The sequence below is a fragment of the Pinus tabuliformis genome, chromosome 2_1 (genome assembly GCF_031772625.1).
Source record: "Pinus tabuliformis cultivar Carrire ecotype Pingquan chromosome 2_1, CPIR1, whole genome shotgun sequence".
NCBI lineage: Eukaryota > Viridiplantae > Streptophyta > Pinopsida > Pinales > Pinaceae > Pinus > Pinus tabuliformis.
This window is the reverse complement of record NC_142299.1, coordinates 895,015,574-895,031,487: the sequence shown is the minus strand read 5'-3', so window position 1 is coordinate 895,031,487 and position 15,914 is coordinate 895,015,574. Positions and strand designations below refer to the sequence as shown.

The following is a 15,914-nucleotide window of genomic DNA, read 5'->3' as shown; positions in this document are numbered from 1 at the left end:
TAGATGACATAAGAAAACTCATACCTTAATGTATCTCAGGGGAGGCTATCTTGTTTTCATAATCAATTTAGCATGATATAACTTTACAACACATAAGCTCAAGCACGACTAAGATGATGATATCCATAATATTCACTAGTTAACATGTTTACATCATAACTTATACACAATTGTCACTCACACATATGCAAAGTCAATCTAGATTAGTACAACACCATATTACAATTATGTCAGCTCATACCTGAATATCATAACCATAACCATAACCATTTGCATAGGCCAATCCAACTTAGTATGATACATATGACATCAATATATTAATGCTATAACCCTAATCATCAAGTTACTAGCATATAACAACACATGTTACGTATCCCACTCATCAACAACACAAAACCTAATAATCAAGATAACTATCATATAACAACAACAAGCTAACCTATAACATACATAATCATAACAAGTTAACTTATACATTTCATCCACAATATATAACATATAACATAATCATCAACTCATCTAATCTAAACAACAATAACAATGCATACAACCACAGGTTGCTATCATTCATAACTATCTGACACAAGTGCATATGACTACATTAATAAACTAGAATTTATCATATAAGTAACCATAACATCAATATACATGTACATAAACATAATGTGTATAACAATAATTCATAAAACCATCCATTAACTAACATACCTGCATGCCGAACATCCAAACCTGTATGATGACATGCGCTTGCCTCAAGGTCCAATGTTGCAACTTCACTTTAATGGTTTGAATCTCCTACTCTAACTCAGCCAATACATTAGCATCATAACATACCAATATCACCACGATGACCTAATTGAATACAATGACCTCATGCACAAGGAACTTTTACCATGAGAATGCATGCATGACAACATATAGACATTGACATGCATCACAAATGCATATACAAACTTACACTCATGATGACACATCCCACAATAACACCATCAACCTTCACATTGCGGCATCACTACAACCATGATCAACACCATGAAAATGCAACAAGAAAATGCAGTAAAAGCATAAGGAACAACTATGAAACTGACATGAATGCATGATAAATACATTCACCCAAGGAGATCACAACCATGCTCGGATACCAATATATAATACCCCCTCCTCCCACATCTACCCAAGAAATTGACTAGCTGGGGTAAATATACAATGAGAGAGGCCACTATAAGGGATTCAACCTCCTTGGTGACCTTAAGGAAATGGAATAGATGAAACACATCAACCGGACCTTACAAATCAACAACAACACCACCAAGAGACATCTCAACCACTCAAACATCTTGCTTCTTGGTCCCACTGACCTTTTAAGAATATTAACATCTAGGCACTCTCATTCTATGGGAATGTCAATGTCTAGGGACCTTTGGATGCTCTCACAGGCTTGCATGCTAACATCAAGGGACTTTTCACAATAAACCTGTTCCAACATCCACAAAATTCATGGCACATTTCTAGTATAGAATTCTGGCCACTGCACAGAACTTGTTACAACTTACAAAATACATTAAAGAAATGAAGAAAAAGCTAATAAACCAGTAAAAAAACTCGAGACTAAAACTGACCATCCCCAACCAGGACTGACATTTTATCAACCAGTTGGCATCGATGTAACCTATAGGTCTAAGATGCAAGACAGAGCATGAATTAATGAAAACGCTTATGAAACATGACAAGAATGATCACCACCTTCTCCATTGAACTGTTATAACATCAATTAGGTCTCGCATCCATCATATTAACATTCACAAGTAAATACATGAAGTAACCATGGCATGAACCAATCAATTAACCCGCTTATAACCAACATAAAACAATGTAAATATTAGAGCTATGACAACCGTTAAATCCATGTTGGCTTGAGGGGGCCTAAACCAGGTTTAGAGTTATTTAGCCAAACAAATCCCTACACTACTGGCCCTTTTGGCATCAGCCCGCGAAGTGCGGACTGAAGTCTCACCCGAAGCAGTATGGGGGGATGCTGGAACCAAATTTCCACACCCTTGAGATGTCTGAGGTGTTGATTTAGTCCCATTGTTCCTACTTTTGTGCATGTAACTTTGTGCACTGTCCTAAACCTTAATACCTTCACGATATGTTATAATCTTCTTTCACACAGCCCTGACCAGGGGCTGAGATGATTTCTCATTGCTAAGGTAGCAACCTGCGACCTTCCCAAACTACACCGCGTATCTTACTTATCTTCTTACAGATGTTAGTTAACTTCATGTAAACAAATACTTTATCTCACATTCACTTAATCATATATGTTCACGCATCATATAAACAATAGAAATGCAATTCATATCCAATATATTCAATGCAGAAAATAGGAAACAAATACACAGAATTGACATAAAACTTCTCTTTATTAATGCTTCCAATTGTTACACACTTGACTCGCCCTACAAACTTAGCTGCAGGGGTCTGCACACTTGGCTACAGAATACTAGGCCTTTGCGGACTCGGTTGTAGAGCCTTCTCCTACTCTACGACCCGAAACTAGACTTTACACTTCAGATATAAATCAAATCTTCATCCTTATCATTTATCATTGATCCTCTGATCCATTTCTTACTACTTAGAGTCTCACTCTATTTATACAATCCCATGGTCTGATCTCTACAGCCGACATTACATTACAAAATTGAGGGCGGACAACCCTATGATTCTTTCACAAACTAAGCATTCCGCGTCCACAACATGCGGTGTCTTTACATTGGGGTTACAATTTTTGACCAAAATCTAGGCTCTAAGCCCCAAAAGTTCCCTTGGGGGATCCCGTACCCCAACACAAACATCGTGACTCGCCCTCGAGTCACTTTGTCAGTGCATAGATCTTTGCGCGAAGACCTCCCAACTCTGCCTAGATTGCTGCTCAGAGATTGCTGAGGCTAAATTGCTACCCTGAATCTGTTCCTGTGTTCCTTGCATTTGTGCGAGCTTTGCTTCAATAGAGGCTGTAACGATGTATGCCTCGTCTATCCATGGATGTAAGCGTACCTTCAAAACTGTTTCCTTATGTCAAGCATCATCCACCTACTCCTTGAGTGCTTTTGCTTGTTGCATCTACGTGAGCCTCTGTGTAAGGGAAACCATCTACACGGTCCCTTTGACTTCGTCGTACTTCTCCTGTAGCTCACTTGCCTCTGTTTCTAGGTGTTGTATGTTCAGGTCCTCCTGCAAAGTGCTGAGAACCTCGAACAAATTTGTGTAGTCTTTCATTGCACTGTTGACCTTCGTTATTGCTACTGTAAACAAGCTGGCGTGCTGTTTCTTAACCTCTGGCAGAGTTGAAGGTTGTGCCTTTAGTTGCAGTTCGGCAATCTAAAGGTTCAGTTCAAGTTGAACCCTGGCCATCACCTGCTTTGCCTCACGTACTCTTAGCTAGTTTTTGGATGCACACCTCGACTGGTTCTTCTGCTTGGATGACCAACTCTGGGAACATTTGGTAGGCTTCCTCAACCACCTCCATTAGCTGTCGGTTCTGTGCCACTACCTCATCGCGCTACAGGCTCAACTGTTCAATGTTGATGTGCTGCTCGCTCATGACCTGGAACACGTTACCCTCCCTGGCTCGCAGTTCTATAGTAACTCCATCTTACAAAACATAGAGCATCTCCCGAGGGAGCATAACCATGTTTAGTTCGATTCTCCTCAACCTGCTCACCATAGGCATGTCGGCCTCATTTTCTGTCATGAGTGCTCCAACTGGCAATACTATAGTGTTGGTCATTCAAGCATGTAGCATTTCCTCACTCGCGGACGTGCCTACTACGAGGTTGGTTGACCGAGTGCCAGCTTGTGGAGTGCACAGCTACAACTCCTGTATCTATGCTCGAAGGGCCCCCAACACCATCTGGTGTTCCTCCATAAACTGCTGGAGGGCCTCCGTGGTGACGTCCCTCACCGTCTCCCTAATGTCGTGAAGATCCCCCTCAGTGAGGGTGATTGAGTGAAAAGAAGTCTTCAAAGCCTTCAACTTCTTCCACGGCCCTACCTGCTCTCTTGGGCACTGTCGTTTTAGCTGTGTGGACGCTATTTGCGGGTTGGCACCACCTTGCTCTGTATCTGTTTCCTGTTCGGTCAGAGGTGACTTCTGGCCTCCATGCTCCTCCTCTGCTGCCTTTTGCTGCTCTACCACTGCCTTCTGCTACTCTACCACTGCTTTCTGCTACTCTTCTGTTGCCTTCGCTGCATCGCATGCCTCCTGTGCCTTAACTGCTTCCGCTTTGTTTCTACGCTTTTCTGCCAACTACACCATCTGCAGTTTTGCCTCATCCTTTTTCCTTTGTGCGGTGGACTTATTTGCTTCCATCGCGGAGTTGGATGGAGCGCACCACTCCAGCAACAATGACTCAAGGACCACGAAGATGACATCGTCCGTTGCCAGATAAGGTAGCTCGCACCATGTCTTCGTGGGGTCCTTCCGCACCCTAATGTACACATGGTAGAAATCTGCCTTGAACTTCGTGAAGCTCTACAAGTTGTTGTAGACTATGGGCGATAACGTGGCTTGTGGTTAATCCCCATTCTGATGTTCATCTCCATGAAAACCCATAATATTTTATTGTCTCTTATTCTCTATGCAGATTTGATTTCCCACAGTGAAGTGTATTTCGCTGCCTCCGGAAGGTCCTATGAAATTGTTGGGAAGTAGCTGTCCTTGGGCAATTCTCAAGCCACCAGTACTATAGACAACAATAACCACGCATAATGAAAAGTCTTCCCCTACTCCTGTGTCTCGTGGCAGTTCTAAAGGAACTCTCTGTGCAAGTAGTTTGCCCAGTTAAACTAGACCCCTTATGTGCATTGCGTGGCAAGTGCAACCATCGGTGCGGGCACCGCAGCCACGCGACATTTCTACATAACCTTCCCTACCAATATCTGCGTCGCAAATTTGACCGCAGGGTTATTGGTGCTGGAAATCGTGTACCCTCTCTTCTTCTTCTCCAGCTTGAACTTCTTCTTCATGGCTTCCGCGATGGCCAAATCATCACTTTTGCCCTCCGAGATGTTCACTGGGTCCTCACCTTTGCAAGGGAGTTGGGGTAATTCTTTGAATTAAGTGGTCTATGATGGGATGGGCTCCTCCAACCACAAGCACCCATCATGCACTAGGCATAGCAGCTACTTGATGACGAAAATAGTCATTGGGGCGTGATGGTAATGTGGCGCCCAGAGCAGGTTTAACAGTCCTTCTTTTTCTACACCTCTCAGCCACATACGCAACTCCAGCTCTATAACTCCCATCGGTGTGTCTTTCTTCCGGCACATGAGCTACGCGGTTGCCAAATGTGGGAACGTCTAGTGGTCCGCGAGATCCCAGTCTTCAAATTTTAATATAGGCACTCACCCCAAGTGAACTCCTTCAAAAATGATGTTGTTAGGGAGCAACAGATTCTGTAGAGAGCACTTGCTCTCATCTAGGTCTTTGGGCACCTTTTCTCTCCCCTTCTGTGGAGGAACATATGCAGGCAACCTAGTTAGAGGGTCCAGACCTTGGGTTTCCACCAACATTTCTTCATCCTCCTCCTCTACTAGGATTTCTTCAAATTCTTCCTCCTCATTAGCTTCCAAATTGATAGCCTTACCATTCTCTTCCATGGTAAGTTTATTCCTTAATGGATTCCTAGGGGATACGCGCGCCAGTACAATAGGTTGCTTGTCTTTCTTGGGTAACAGAGTGCGTGGTGATTTAGGGATTTATGCGACTATATTTTGGGGCTTCCATTTTTGTCATGGCCTACATGGCTTCCTCAGTAGTCATTACTCCAGTATCCATGGCTTCCTAAGGTGCGGCCATAGTTCTATTCCACAATTATCTCAACGGCTCGGGTATGTGCTCAAACAACGACTTCAACTTCAAAAGATTGAACAAATCTGGGTTCATGAATGCCTTGTCGGGTAACAGCTCTATTCTCAAATTTCCAAGTATTGTTTGCTGGGAAGCCCTTTATAATTTATGGTGCCTTTTGAATTTGAATTCGACCATTCCCTCAACATTCAGTCCATTAATGCTCACTTGGTGAAATATTTCAAGAATCTAGCCCATAAAGTTCACCTTAAATGCTTGCCACCCACTCCATTTGGTCTCAAACCAAGCATCACATCATGAATAGTGACTGTAATGGTCACTTTCCAGCTGACCTACATGGTAGTGCAACTACCCTCACGCTGTCGTGAACCCTGTGACACTTTGCTACTGTGCGTAAACCTAACATCGCGTAGCCCCTGGGCAGAGTATTTTATAGTCCCGCGCCTCCTTTCAGCTACCTGGAGTGCTAAGACTATGCTTTCGTCGGATAGTCAGATGGCCGGGCCACCTAAGTATGGCTTCAAACGATTACCATTCACTTTTCTTGGGAAGGGGTCTCCATTTACTTTCACCAACTACACCGTGCCACCATTTGTGATCTCCTTAATAACATATGGTCCCAATCAATGCATTCTGAGCTTCCCTAGGAATTTATCAAACTTACTATCATATAGCAACAACAAATCATTCACCTTCAAGGTGTGCAACTTAATATGTCGGTCGTGCTAAGCATTTTTGCACTGCTTTTGTACCTGTTGGTGGAATCCAACCAAAAATCGTTCTTCTTCGAGCTCCTCCAACTGCATGAGCCTCTCCTCCAAGGATTCACAGTCTGTCATACCGGTGAGTGTCGCTATGCACAGTCTGGGCATGATGTACTCCATAGGCATTACGACTTCTACTCCATAGACAAGCCTAAAAGGCATTTGTCTCGTCAGTTTCTTGCATGTCGTCCTATAAGACCATAATACTGCAAGTAAGTGCAGGTCCCAATCACTTCGCTATGCATTACATACATTTGTTGGCTTGAGGGGGCCTGACACAGGTTCAGAGTTATTTAGCCAAAAAAATCCCTACGCTACTGGCCCTTTCAGCATCAACCCGCGGAACGCGGATTGAAGTCTCACCTGAAGCAGTGTGGGGGGATGCTAGAATAAAGTTTCCGCACACTTGAGATGTTTGAGGTGTCAATTTAGTCCCACTATGCATACCTTCACTTAGGTCACTTCACACACTGTCCTAACTCTTAATAGCTTTGCGATCGATTATAATCATTTTTAGCACAACCCTGACTAGGGGCTGAGATGCTTTCGTGCTGCTAAGGCAGTGACCTGTGCTACCTTCCCAAACTACACCATGTATCTTACTTATCTTCTTACAGATATTAGTTAACTTCACGTAAACATATACTCTATCTCACATTCACTTAATCAACACAGTCATATGTTCATGCATCATATAAATAGTAGAAATGCAATTCATACCCAATATATTCAATGCAGAAAACAAGAAACAAATACATAGAATTGATATAAGACTTCAATTTATTAATTCTTCCAACTTTTACAGACTCGACTCACCCTGCGCACTTAACTGCAGGGGTTCTCACACTCAGCTGCAGACTACTAGGCCTCTTCGCACAGCTGCAGACTACTAGGCCTCTTCGCACTCAGCTGCACAACCTTCTCTTAATGTATCACCCAAAACTAGACTTTACACTTTAGTTATGACTTAAATCTTCATCCTTATCGTTTATCATTGATCCTCTAATCCGTTTCTTACTACTTAGAGCCTCACTCTATTTATACAATCCCATGGTCTGCGGACCATGGGTAGATCTTTACAACCAACATTACACTACAAAATTGAGGGCGTACAACCCTATGGCTCTTTTACAAACTAGGCGCTCTGTGCCCACAACATGCAGTGTCTTTACATAGGGGTTACAACTTTTGACCAAAATCTGGGCTCTAAGCCCCAAAACTTCCCTTGGGGGATCCCGTGCCCAACAATACACATATAAACAAGTGAAAATGTAAGAGAACTTAACTTTCATTAATGATAGGAAAATTTGAATAGGTTTGGGGCTTCCATGTACCACCCGATCATATACATGGTTGAAACATATATTTCTTTCACCTAGTCACCACTATGCCATATTCTAAGCATGAGTTTGGGATCTCATAGAAAAATCAATCCAAAAGCAACCAAGGGAATCCAGAGGTTAAACCACCTTGACCCTCAAGAAACTATGATCACACCAAAAATGGTGCTTCGATCACAACCAAACTGAACATAGAATGCCATCCAGAATCCATCACTATCCTTGAGGAATTTTCCATATCCTTGTCTCTTGGGATGTATCCCCATCCAATCTCAGATCATTAGGCCCTAAATCAAGACCAATATTTCAGGATTTACCACAATCCAAACCTGGATCACTAGGCCCTAAACTGAGACTTCTTCTTTAGGATTTACTATGTATCCTGCCAAAACCAGTCAAGGGATTCCTAGGGATTTGGGAATGAATGTTGAGACCACATCTGCCTCAGATTCTGAAATCCATCTAATAAACCAAAGCTCAAAACTGAAATAAACATCCCAACACACCATGGAATCTGGAAAATGGAAAGGCTAGGCTGAAAACCACTGTCAGAACCTGAAAAACCATGGCATTGACAAGAAGAGAACCATACACGAACATGCAAATCCATGCATGTCCAAACCATCTAGGAGGTCACACCTTCAAAATGTTACCTGTAAGTATTCTTGCTGAAGATGCCTAATCCTTATCTTCTTCCTTGATCCTTGCTTTCATTCCTTTCCTTTCCTTGCCCTTCGTTGCTTGATTTTTCTTTCCTTTCTTCCAAAACATGAGAAAAACTTGGGCCAAGAGCTTAACACTGACCATTACCTTGTCAACTGATCCTCATAAGGTTCTTTTTCAATGAGGCATCTATTTCTTTATTTTCCATTATTTTCCTTAATTTCTTTCTCACATGCAACCTGTGACCTTTTACCTTCCTTGACTCCTAACTTCCTTTATTTTCATAAATAAATGTACAAAAATTCCTTTTTGTCTTTTAATGCCTTAGCCTTAGCCTTTGCCAATTTCCTTAGGCATAATAAACCAAATGAGCACTCACACCAGGATGTCCTACCCAACATTCAACTTCGAATACATGTCCCTTACTCGTGGTCTTATTTTTCCTTTATAAATTTTATGACATGAACTTTTCACCGAGGTTGTTACATAAGGTCACTCTTCTCTTATCCATTTCATCCGTTTTTCTATTTCCTTCAATTGAATCCTGCATCATTGAATGGAAATCCAATTACAAATCTTTCAAAAAACTCATGTTTTTCATATTGTAGGCTATTTGGTGCTTACACAACACTGCTATGTTTGAGGAAAAACCACTTGACATTGATAAAATCTACCTCAACATTTGTTGACATTTTGCAGAGTATGGTCAATCATCTATAAAACCTCACTATAGGGTACATGAGCCTATTTACTATAATTTATATCTTCCTACATGTTATTTTGATGAAGCAACAAATGCAATGAGTAGTGTATGTTGGCTGTGGCCTAGGATCCAACACATGGCATGAGATCACCAATTTGTGGTGATTACTACACTACGTTACAATGATTGGGATCAACTACTTGTTAGTATTTGGAGATTCCAAAGTTTTGATAGAATGGATCAATGATTGCTCCATCTTTGCCCTATTATAGAATTTGATGCATCGTTCCAAAGAATTGAAGTCTAGGTAAAATATATTAGATTCTCTCATATATAAACATCTCATGATATTGTGAAAAATGATCTCTCCCAGCAAAGACTACAATGCATAGTTGGTATCATGCGTTTCAGAGTAATGGTTTAGGACAAGCTTCATCGCTCTGACATTCTTAATCTTTTGATTTTAATTGACAAACCCATAATTTTTTGGTCTATTTGATTTATTGTAGATGTTCAATTTAGTATTTTTTTTATTAGACCAATTATATTTTCTATTGTGAACTTTCTCCTAATATTTAGTCACATTGCTTGAATTTTAGTAGATGGTGAACCACATAGTGGCTTTTAGTTTACATGCAATTTTTTTTCCTTTTTTGATGTTTCTATATGGAACATGTAGTAAGTTTTCTTATAATGGAACTTGGTCATTTTTTTCTTCTCTGAGAAAAAAGGGAAATTGAATTTGTAACAATAGATATGCTATAAGGTTGGTATTCCTAGAAACATGGTTCAATATAGTACTACCACATCACTAAATCTAGAACATAACAATTAGTTTCCCATGGACATGTACTCTAGAACCTAACACTTCGTTGTCCATGGACATGTTCTCTAAAACCTAACACTTCATTGTCCATGGTAATTTAAAGAGTACAAAAAAAGCAATGTGGTACAAAAGATTGTCCACAATTGTGTAACACAAAAATACATTAAATTTCAATTGAGAAAACATAGACACTGAAATGTGGTAGAACCGTGGTGTCATCCTTCATTGAAAGAGGATGAAAGAGAAGGATCCTGAGTGATCGTCCTTGATGATATTCTCCTCTCACATCGAAGATGCATCATTATATGCATCAACTGAGCATTAAGACTAACCAAACATGATTACAAATGATTATGAACCCATTAAATAACATTGCGATGGAAAATCATCTCATTTCAGTTCTCTTGCTTCTCCCAAATAATTATTCCCAATGTTATTTTCATATGCCAGTAAGTGTTCTGGGATAGAAATACTAATTCCTATAGCCTTTGGTGTGTTCTATATTTGGAGCCTAATCAACATCATCTACCTGGATCTTAAAGTCTAAATGGGAATTCCTATCATGAACAACTCGGGCTGCAAGCAAACTTATGTCATCTTGGAATTCTAGCGGAGGTAGACACATGGAAGAGGTAATAAATAGTTTGGGTTTAACATAGAGCATGGGGTTTTCTAGAGGAGACACAACCACTATAGCCACATCTCAGCTACACCTGTTGTCAAGGAATGGTGATAATGGCAAAATTTAACCAACTGGTGATGTACCGAGAGATAGAAGAAGTTCAATGAATTGAAAACCAAGGAGAGGCTAACGCACAACATACCAAATCAAGTATTGCATAGAAAAAGATTTAAGGTAAAAAAAGGGAAGAGGATTTTCTAGGTAGTAGTAAATCCAAGACACAATCTCAGGGAGATCATCTTGAGAGGAAGAGGACAAGGCCACCTCACCCATATATAACACAATAAACCTTCCCCAAAGAATCCTAAACCAAGAATACAAAAGTAATAGAACTATACCTCAAAGACTAATTGGAAAAAATTAAGAGAAAAGGCAATATCCACAGACCTATTCTATTACCATTTAGAAAATTATATTATTTATAGGCCTTGGAAAGGAAATGTTCGTACAACTTGACATGATTGGAAGGGCTTTAGACATATAAATTTATGATAATATTTCGACATACAAATCTTTGAAATGAAAGAAAGAAATTTCAATTCCATCAAACAAGTACTGAGGTAGGAATATATTTCTCCAAGAAATTTAGTCAATTCCATTCAAAATTGAAATTAACTATACCAAATAACATGAATCCAAAATATGAAATATATTGATCATTGGAAAGAAATCAAAACCAAAAGACTTTTCTTAGAACAAATTCAAATAAATAATAAAATTGCAAAAAATAAATCATGACATATTTGAGTACACAATAGATCAATGAAATCAATGTTAGAATGAGTTATTTCCACCTAAGTCTAAGTGGTTAACAAAAAATTGCACCTACTGGATAGAAAAGATACCATCAAGGAGAAGTTGGAACAATGACTGAAGGTTTGTTTTATAGTATAAATTGCATTATTAAGTTTTGGAAAGGAAATATACCTATATACACCCATATTAAACAAAGTTACCAAGTTACTGATAACTTACAAAGTTATCATTATTTTAGAGGTCACACAAAATCATGATTTTCATGCTGATTTTCAAAAGTGTTGATGGAACATCATCCCCCTTTGTATCCAGTGTTTATTTTTGACACTTTAAATGTTCTTATGTTTTGCGTATGGATATTTTTTTAAATGTTGATGATTTTCATGTTGATTTTGAATGACATTGATGTAGAATTAACCTTTCTTTTTTTGGGGGCATATTTTCACATTTTAAATTTTCTTATGTCTTAAGTATGTACTTATTTTTTTCAAATGTTGGTTATTTAACCAAATTTCAAATTGTCTTCTTCTTCTCCTTCTTTCCTCTTCTTGAGATGTTTTTTTAATGATTTTTCAATTTTGCATTTTTCGTTTTTCTTTGCAATAAACATAGTTACCAATCAAACTAGAAAATTACTGAGTACTCATTTTTTTGAGGTAGCAAAAAATCACCCGAGTTTGAAAATTGGTGACTCAGAATACACTTTTTTGTTTTAGCATATTTTTTGCACTTTAAATTTTGTTATGAACATTTTGTTTTAAACGTTAGTGATTTTCATGTTGATTTTGAAAAGTGTTGATGCATCATCAACCCTTTTTTCTAGAGCATGTTCTTAACACTTCAATTTTTTTTTATGTATCAAGTATGAATTTTTTTTTTTGAAATGTTAACAATTTTCATACTGATTCTAAAAAGTGTTGATGCAACATCAACCCTTTTTTTAGAGGGTTTATTTTTTACACTTTAAATTTTCTAATGTATTGAGTGAGGATATATATTTTAAAATGTTTGTGATTTTCATGCGAATTTTGAAAGCCATCATTTTTTAAGGCATATTTTTACACTTAAAATTTTATGAAGTCATAAGTATGCACATTTTTTTTAAATGTTGACTATTTAACAATTGTTTAAGTTATCTTATTCCTCATTTTGTTTTTCATGATAAGATGTTTGTTTTTTTAAGGGATTTCAAAATATGTGTTTTTTGACTTTTTTAGAAATGTTTTTATATAATGAAAGTTTTAATTATTTTTTCAAAATTTAACAAAATAATGACATCGATATTTTGAGGTTAAGATTTTTTATAAATTTATATATAGTTAATTGATATTTTAATACACTATATATATATATATATATATGTATATGTATATGTATATGTATATGTATATGTATATGTATATGTAGAACTAAAAAATATAAAAATTCTAATAAAAAAACTAAAAAAAAGAGAAAAAAACAATTAAAAAATATAATTTAAGGAATCTTTTTAAAAATTTAAATTAAAAATAAAAAATAGAAGTGAATTATATAATTAAAAAAAATACAAACTAAAGAAAGAAAGAAAGAAAGAAAGAAAGTAATTTAAAATAAAAATAAAAATAAAAAAGTTGTTAAATAGAGAATCCATACAGGTGAGGATGGTTTTAGATAGAGGGGGAATGACCTGTTGTAGAGTTTTGTGAACCCAACGTTTCGGACTACCAAGTGAGTCCATCATCAGGGGATGCGACAATAGATAATCTTCAACCTTAATGATGTATCCATGAGCTATGCTTAGGGTATATATATATATATAGGTTATTGAGGAATGATGTGAGAAATTAGGTCGGCCATTGTATTTTATTTATTTATTATTTATTATTTTATTTTTTTACTTATTTACTTATTATTATTTTTTTAATATCATATATTATTATTATTAATTTATTGTTTAATTAATTAATTGATTTATTTATTATTGTGTTTAATTAGCTAAATTATTAAGCTAGATAGGAGGATTAATTAATTAATTTAATAAAAAGGTTGAAAGGATAAATAGGCTAATTAATTAATTTTATATTTTATAGGTTTAATTATTATGTTTACTAATTTATTTATATATAAAATTAATTATCTTGAATAATGATTTACTTACTATGTTTAAATTATTTATTTATTTATTATTATTATTAAATTATTATTATTATTAATTAATTTTATTTTCTTTATTCCATTTTAATTTTTTAATTTTTAATTTAATTATATATTTTATTAAAAGAGTTTGATTATATATATATATATATATATATATATATATATATATATATATATATAGATATATATGCTTATTATTATTATTTTTATTAGTTTGATTAATTAACTAATTAATTGATGAGTATATATATATATATATATATATATATATATATATATAGATATAAACCAATTAAAGTATCCATATTGGGTTAGTTGGTTTTTATTTAATTTGTATATTTAATTAATTAATTTCAATTAATTAATTAATCTTATAGGATTGGTGAGATATTATTATAGTATTATCTATAATTCCTAGGGTTGATTTTTAGTTGTTTAAATTTTTCAGCTATATGTATTAAATTAGTTTTTTTTTTTAATGTTATCAAGTTATATGAGAAGTAATCTATTACTCTTTTATGTTTTGGTTAGACCAATGATTTAATGTTTAAGGAGGATGGTTAAGGGGAATTTTATATTGTTTTTTAAGAGAGGAGGGAATAGGTTAATATAAGGGGGGATTATTGTTTTTTTAGGATTTCTAGTAAAGGTTTCCAATTGTTACTTAGTTTTAATCCATCATCACGGTTAAAGTTGTTTTTCCTTTTTTCTATTTCAATGGCTTCTTTAATTTTCCTTTTAAGATAGTGTTCTTCTTTTCTAACAAGTTTGGCTTCTTCCATGCAGATTTAATGAGAGGAAGAGTGAACATGTTCTGCTAAGGCTGATTTAGAAATTCTTTCTCTTCTTAAGTGAGCAGTGTGTTCTTTAATTCTAACATTAAGAGATCTACCTATTTCACCTATGTATTCCTTGCCGCATGAGCAAGGAATCACATAAACACCTTTCTAAAGGTTAGGGTTTATGGGATCTTTAACAGAGTTGAATAATTGTCTGATGGTGTTAGCTGGGGTGAATGCTACATTAATGTTATGTTTATTGAGAACTTTAGTAATTTTATCTGTGGTACCTTTTATGTATGGAAGGGAGACCTTAGGAGTTGATAAATTTTGATCATCAATATTATTGTTATTTTTCTTTAGGGATAGGTGCATGGCTTTCTTGATGGTATTTCTATTAGAGCCATTTAGCTCAAACACTTTGTGAAGATGGTTGAGTTCATTGTTTAAATGGTCAAGATCAGATATTTTGACTGCCCTAGTGGTTAAGGTCCTAATGATGCCAATCTTCTGTTTAGGGTGGTGATGGGAATTTGCATGCAGATATCTTTCTGTATGAGTTTTCTTTCTATAGACCTGGAAACTAAGAGACCCTTCTCTTTTAGTTAGAAGGACATCAAGAAAGGGAAGCTAGTTGTTGTTTTCAATTTCAATGGTGAATTTTATATGGTTAAAGAGGCTATTTAAGTGATTGAGGAATAGGTCAAGCTTTTCTTTTCCATGACTCCACTTAGCAAATATGTCATCTAAAAACCTTTTCCATTCTTCAGGGGTGTATGGAAATGACATAAGAGCCTTTTGTTCAAAGTGCTCCATAAAGATGTTGGAAATTATGGGGGATAGAGGAGAACACATAGCCACACCATGAGTTTGTTCATAAATTATTCCTTTGAAACTGAAGTACGAATATTTCAAGCATAGTTCCAAAAGATCCACAGTTTCTTTATCAGTGAGGTTTCTCATGATCTTAATGGCTTCATCAATAGGAATCATGGCATAAAGGGATACAATGTCAAAGCTAACCATAAGATCTCTGTCTTTCATTTCTATGCTATTTATCCATTGAACAAAAGAATAGGAGTCTTTAATATAAGAAGGGGTATTACCAGATAGGGGTCTAAGTTTTTTAGCAAGGTGTTTTGCCAGCAGGTAAGTAGGGGAACTTGTGGTGTTAACTATAGGTCTGAGAGGTATGTTAGGTTTATGGACTTTAGGAGCCCCATAAATTCTAGGAATAATGGAACTATTAGGGATGATTTTCTTTTTAGTGGCATCATCTAAGGATGATTCTTTGATTTTCTTAATTACTTCACACATGATTTTCTCACTAGGATCTTTGTTTATTATTTTATAGCAACCACTATTGTTTAGATGATCTTCCATTTAATTGTCA

At 36.4% G+C, this 15,914-nt stretch overlaps 1 pseudogene; it reads right to left on the bottom strand.

The window, feature by feature from the left end:
* Positions 1-4,621: 4,621 nt before the first annotated feature.
* Positions 4,622-15,914, bottom strand: part of LOC149203530 (transcription termination factor MTERF4, chloroplastic-like) — a 38,760-nt pseudogene continuing 27,467 nt past the window's right edge.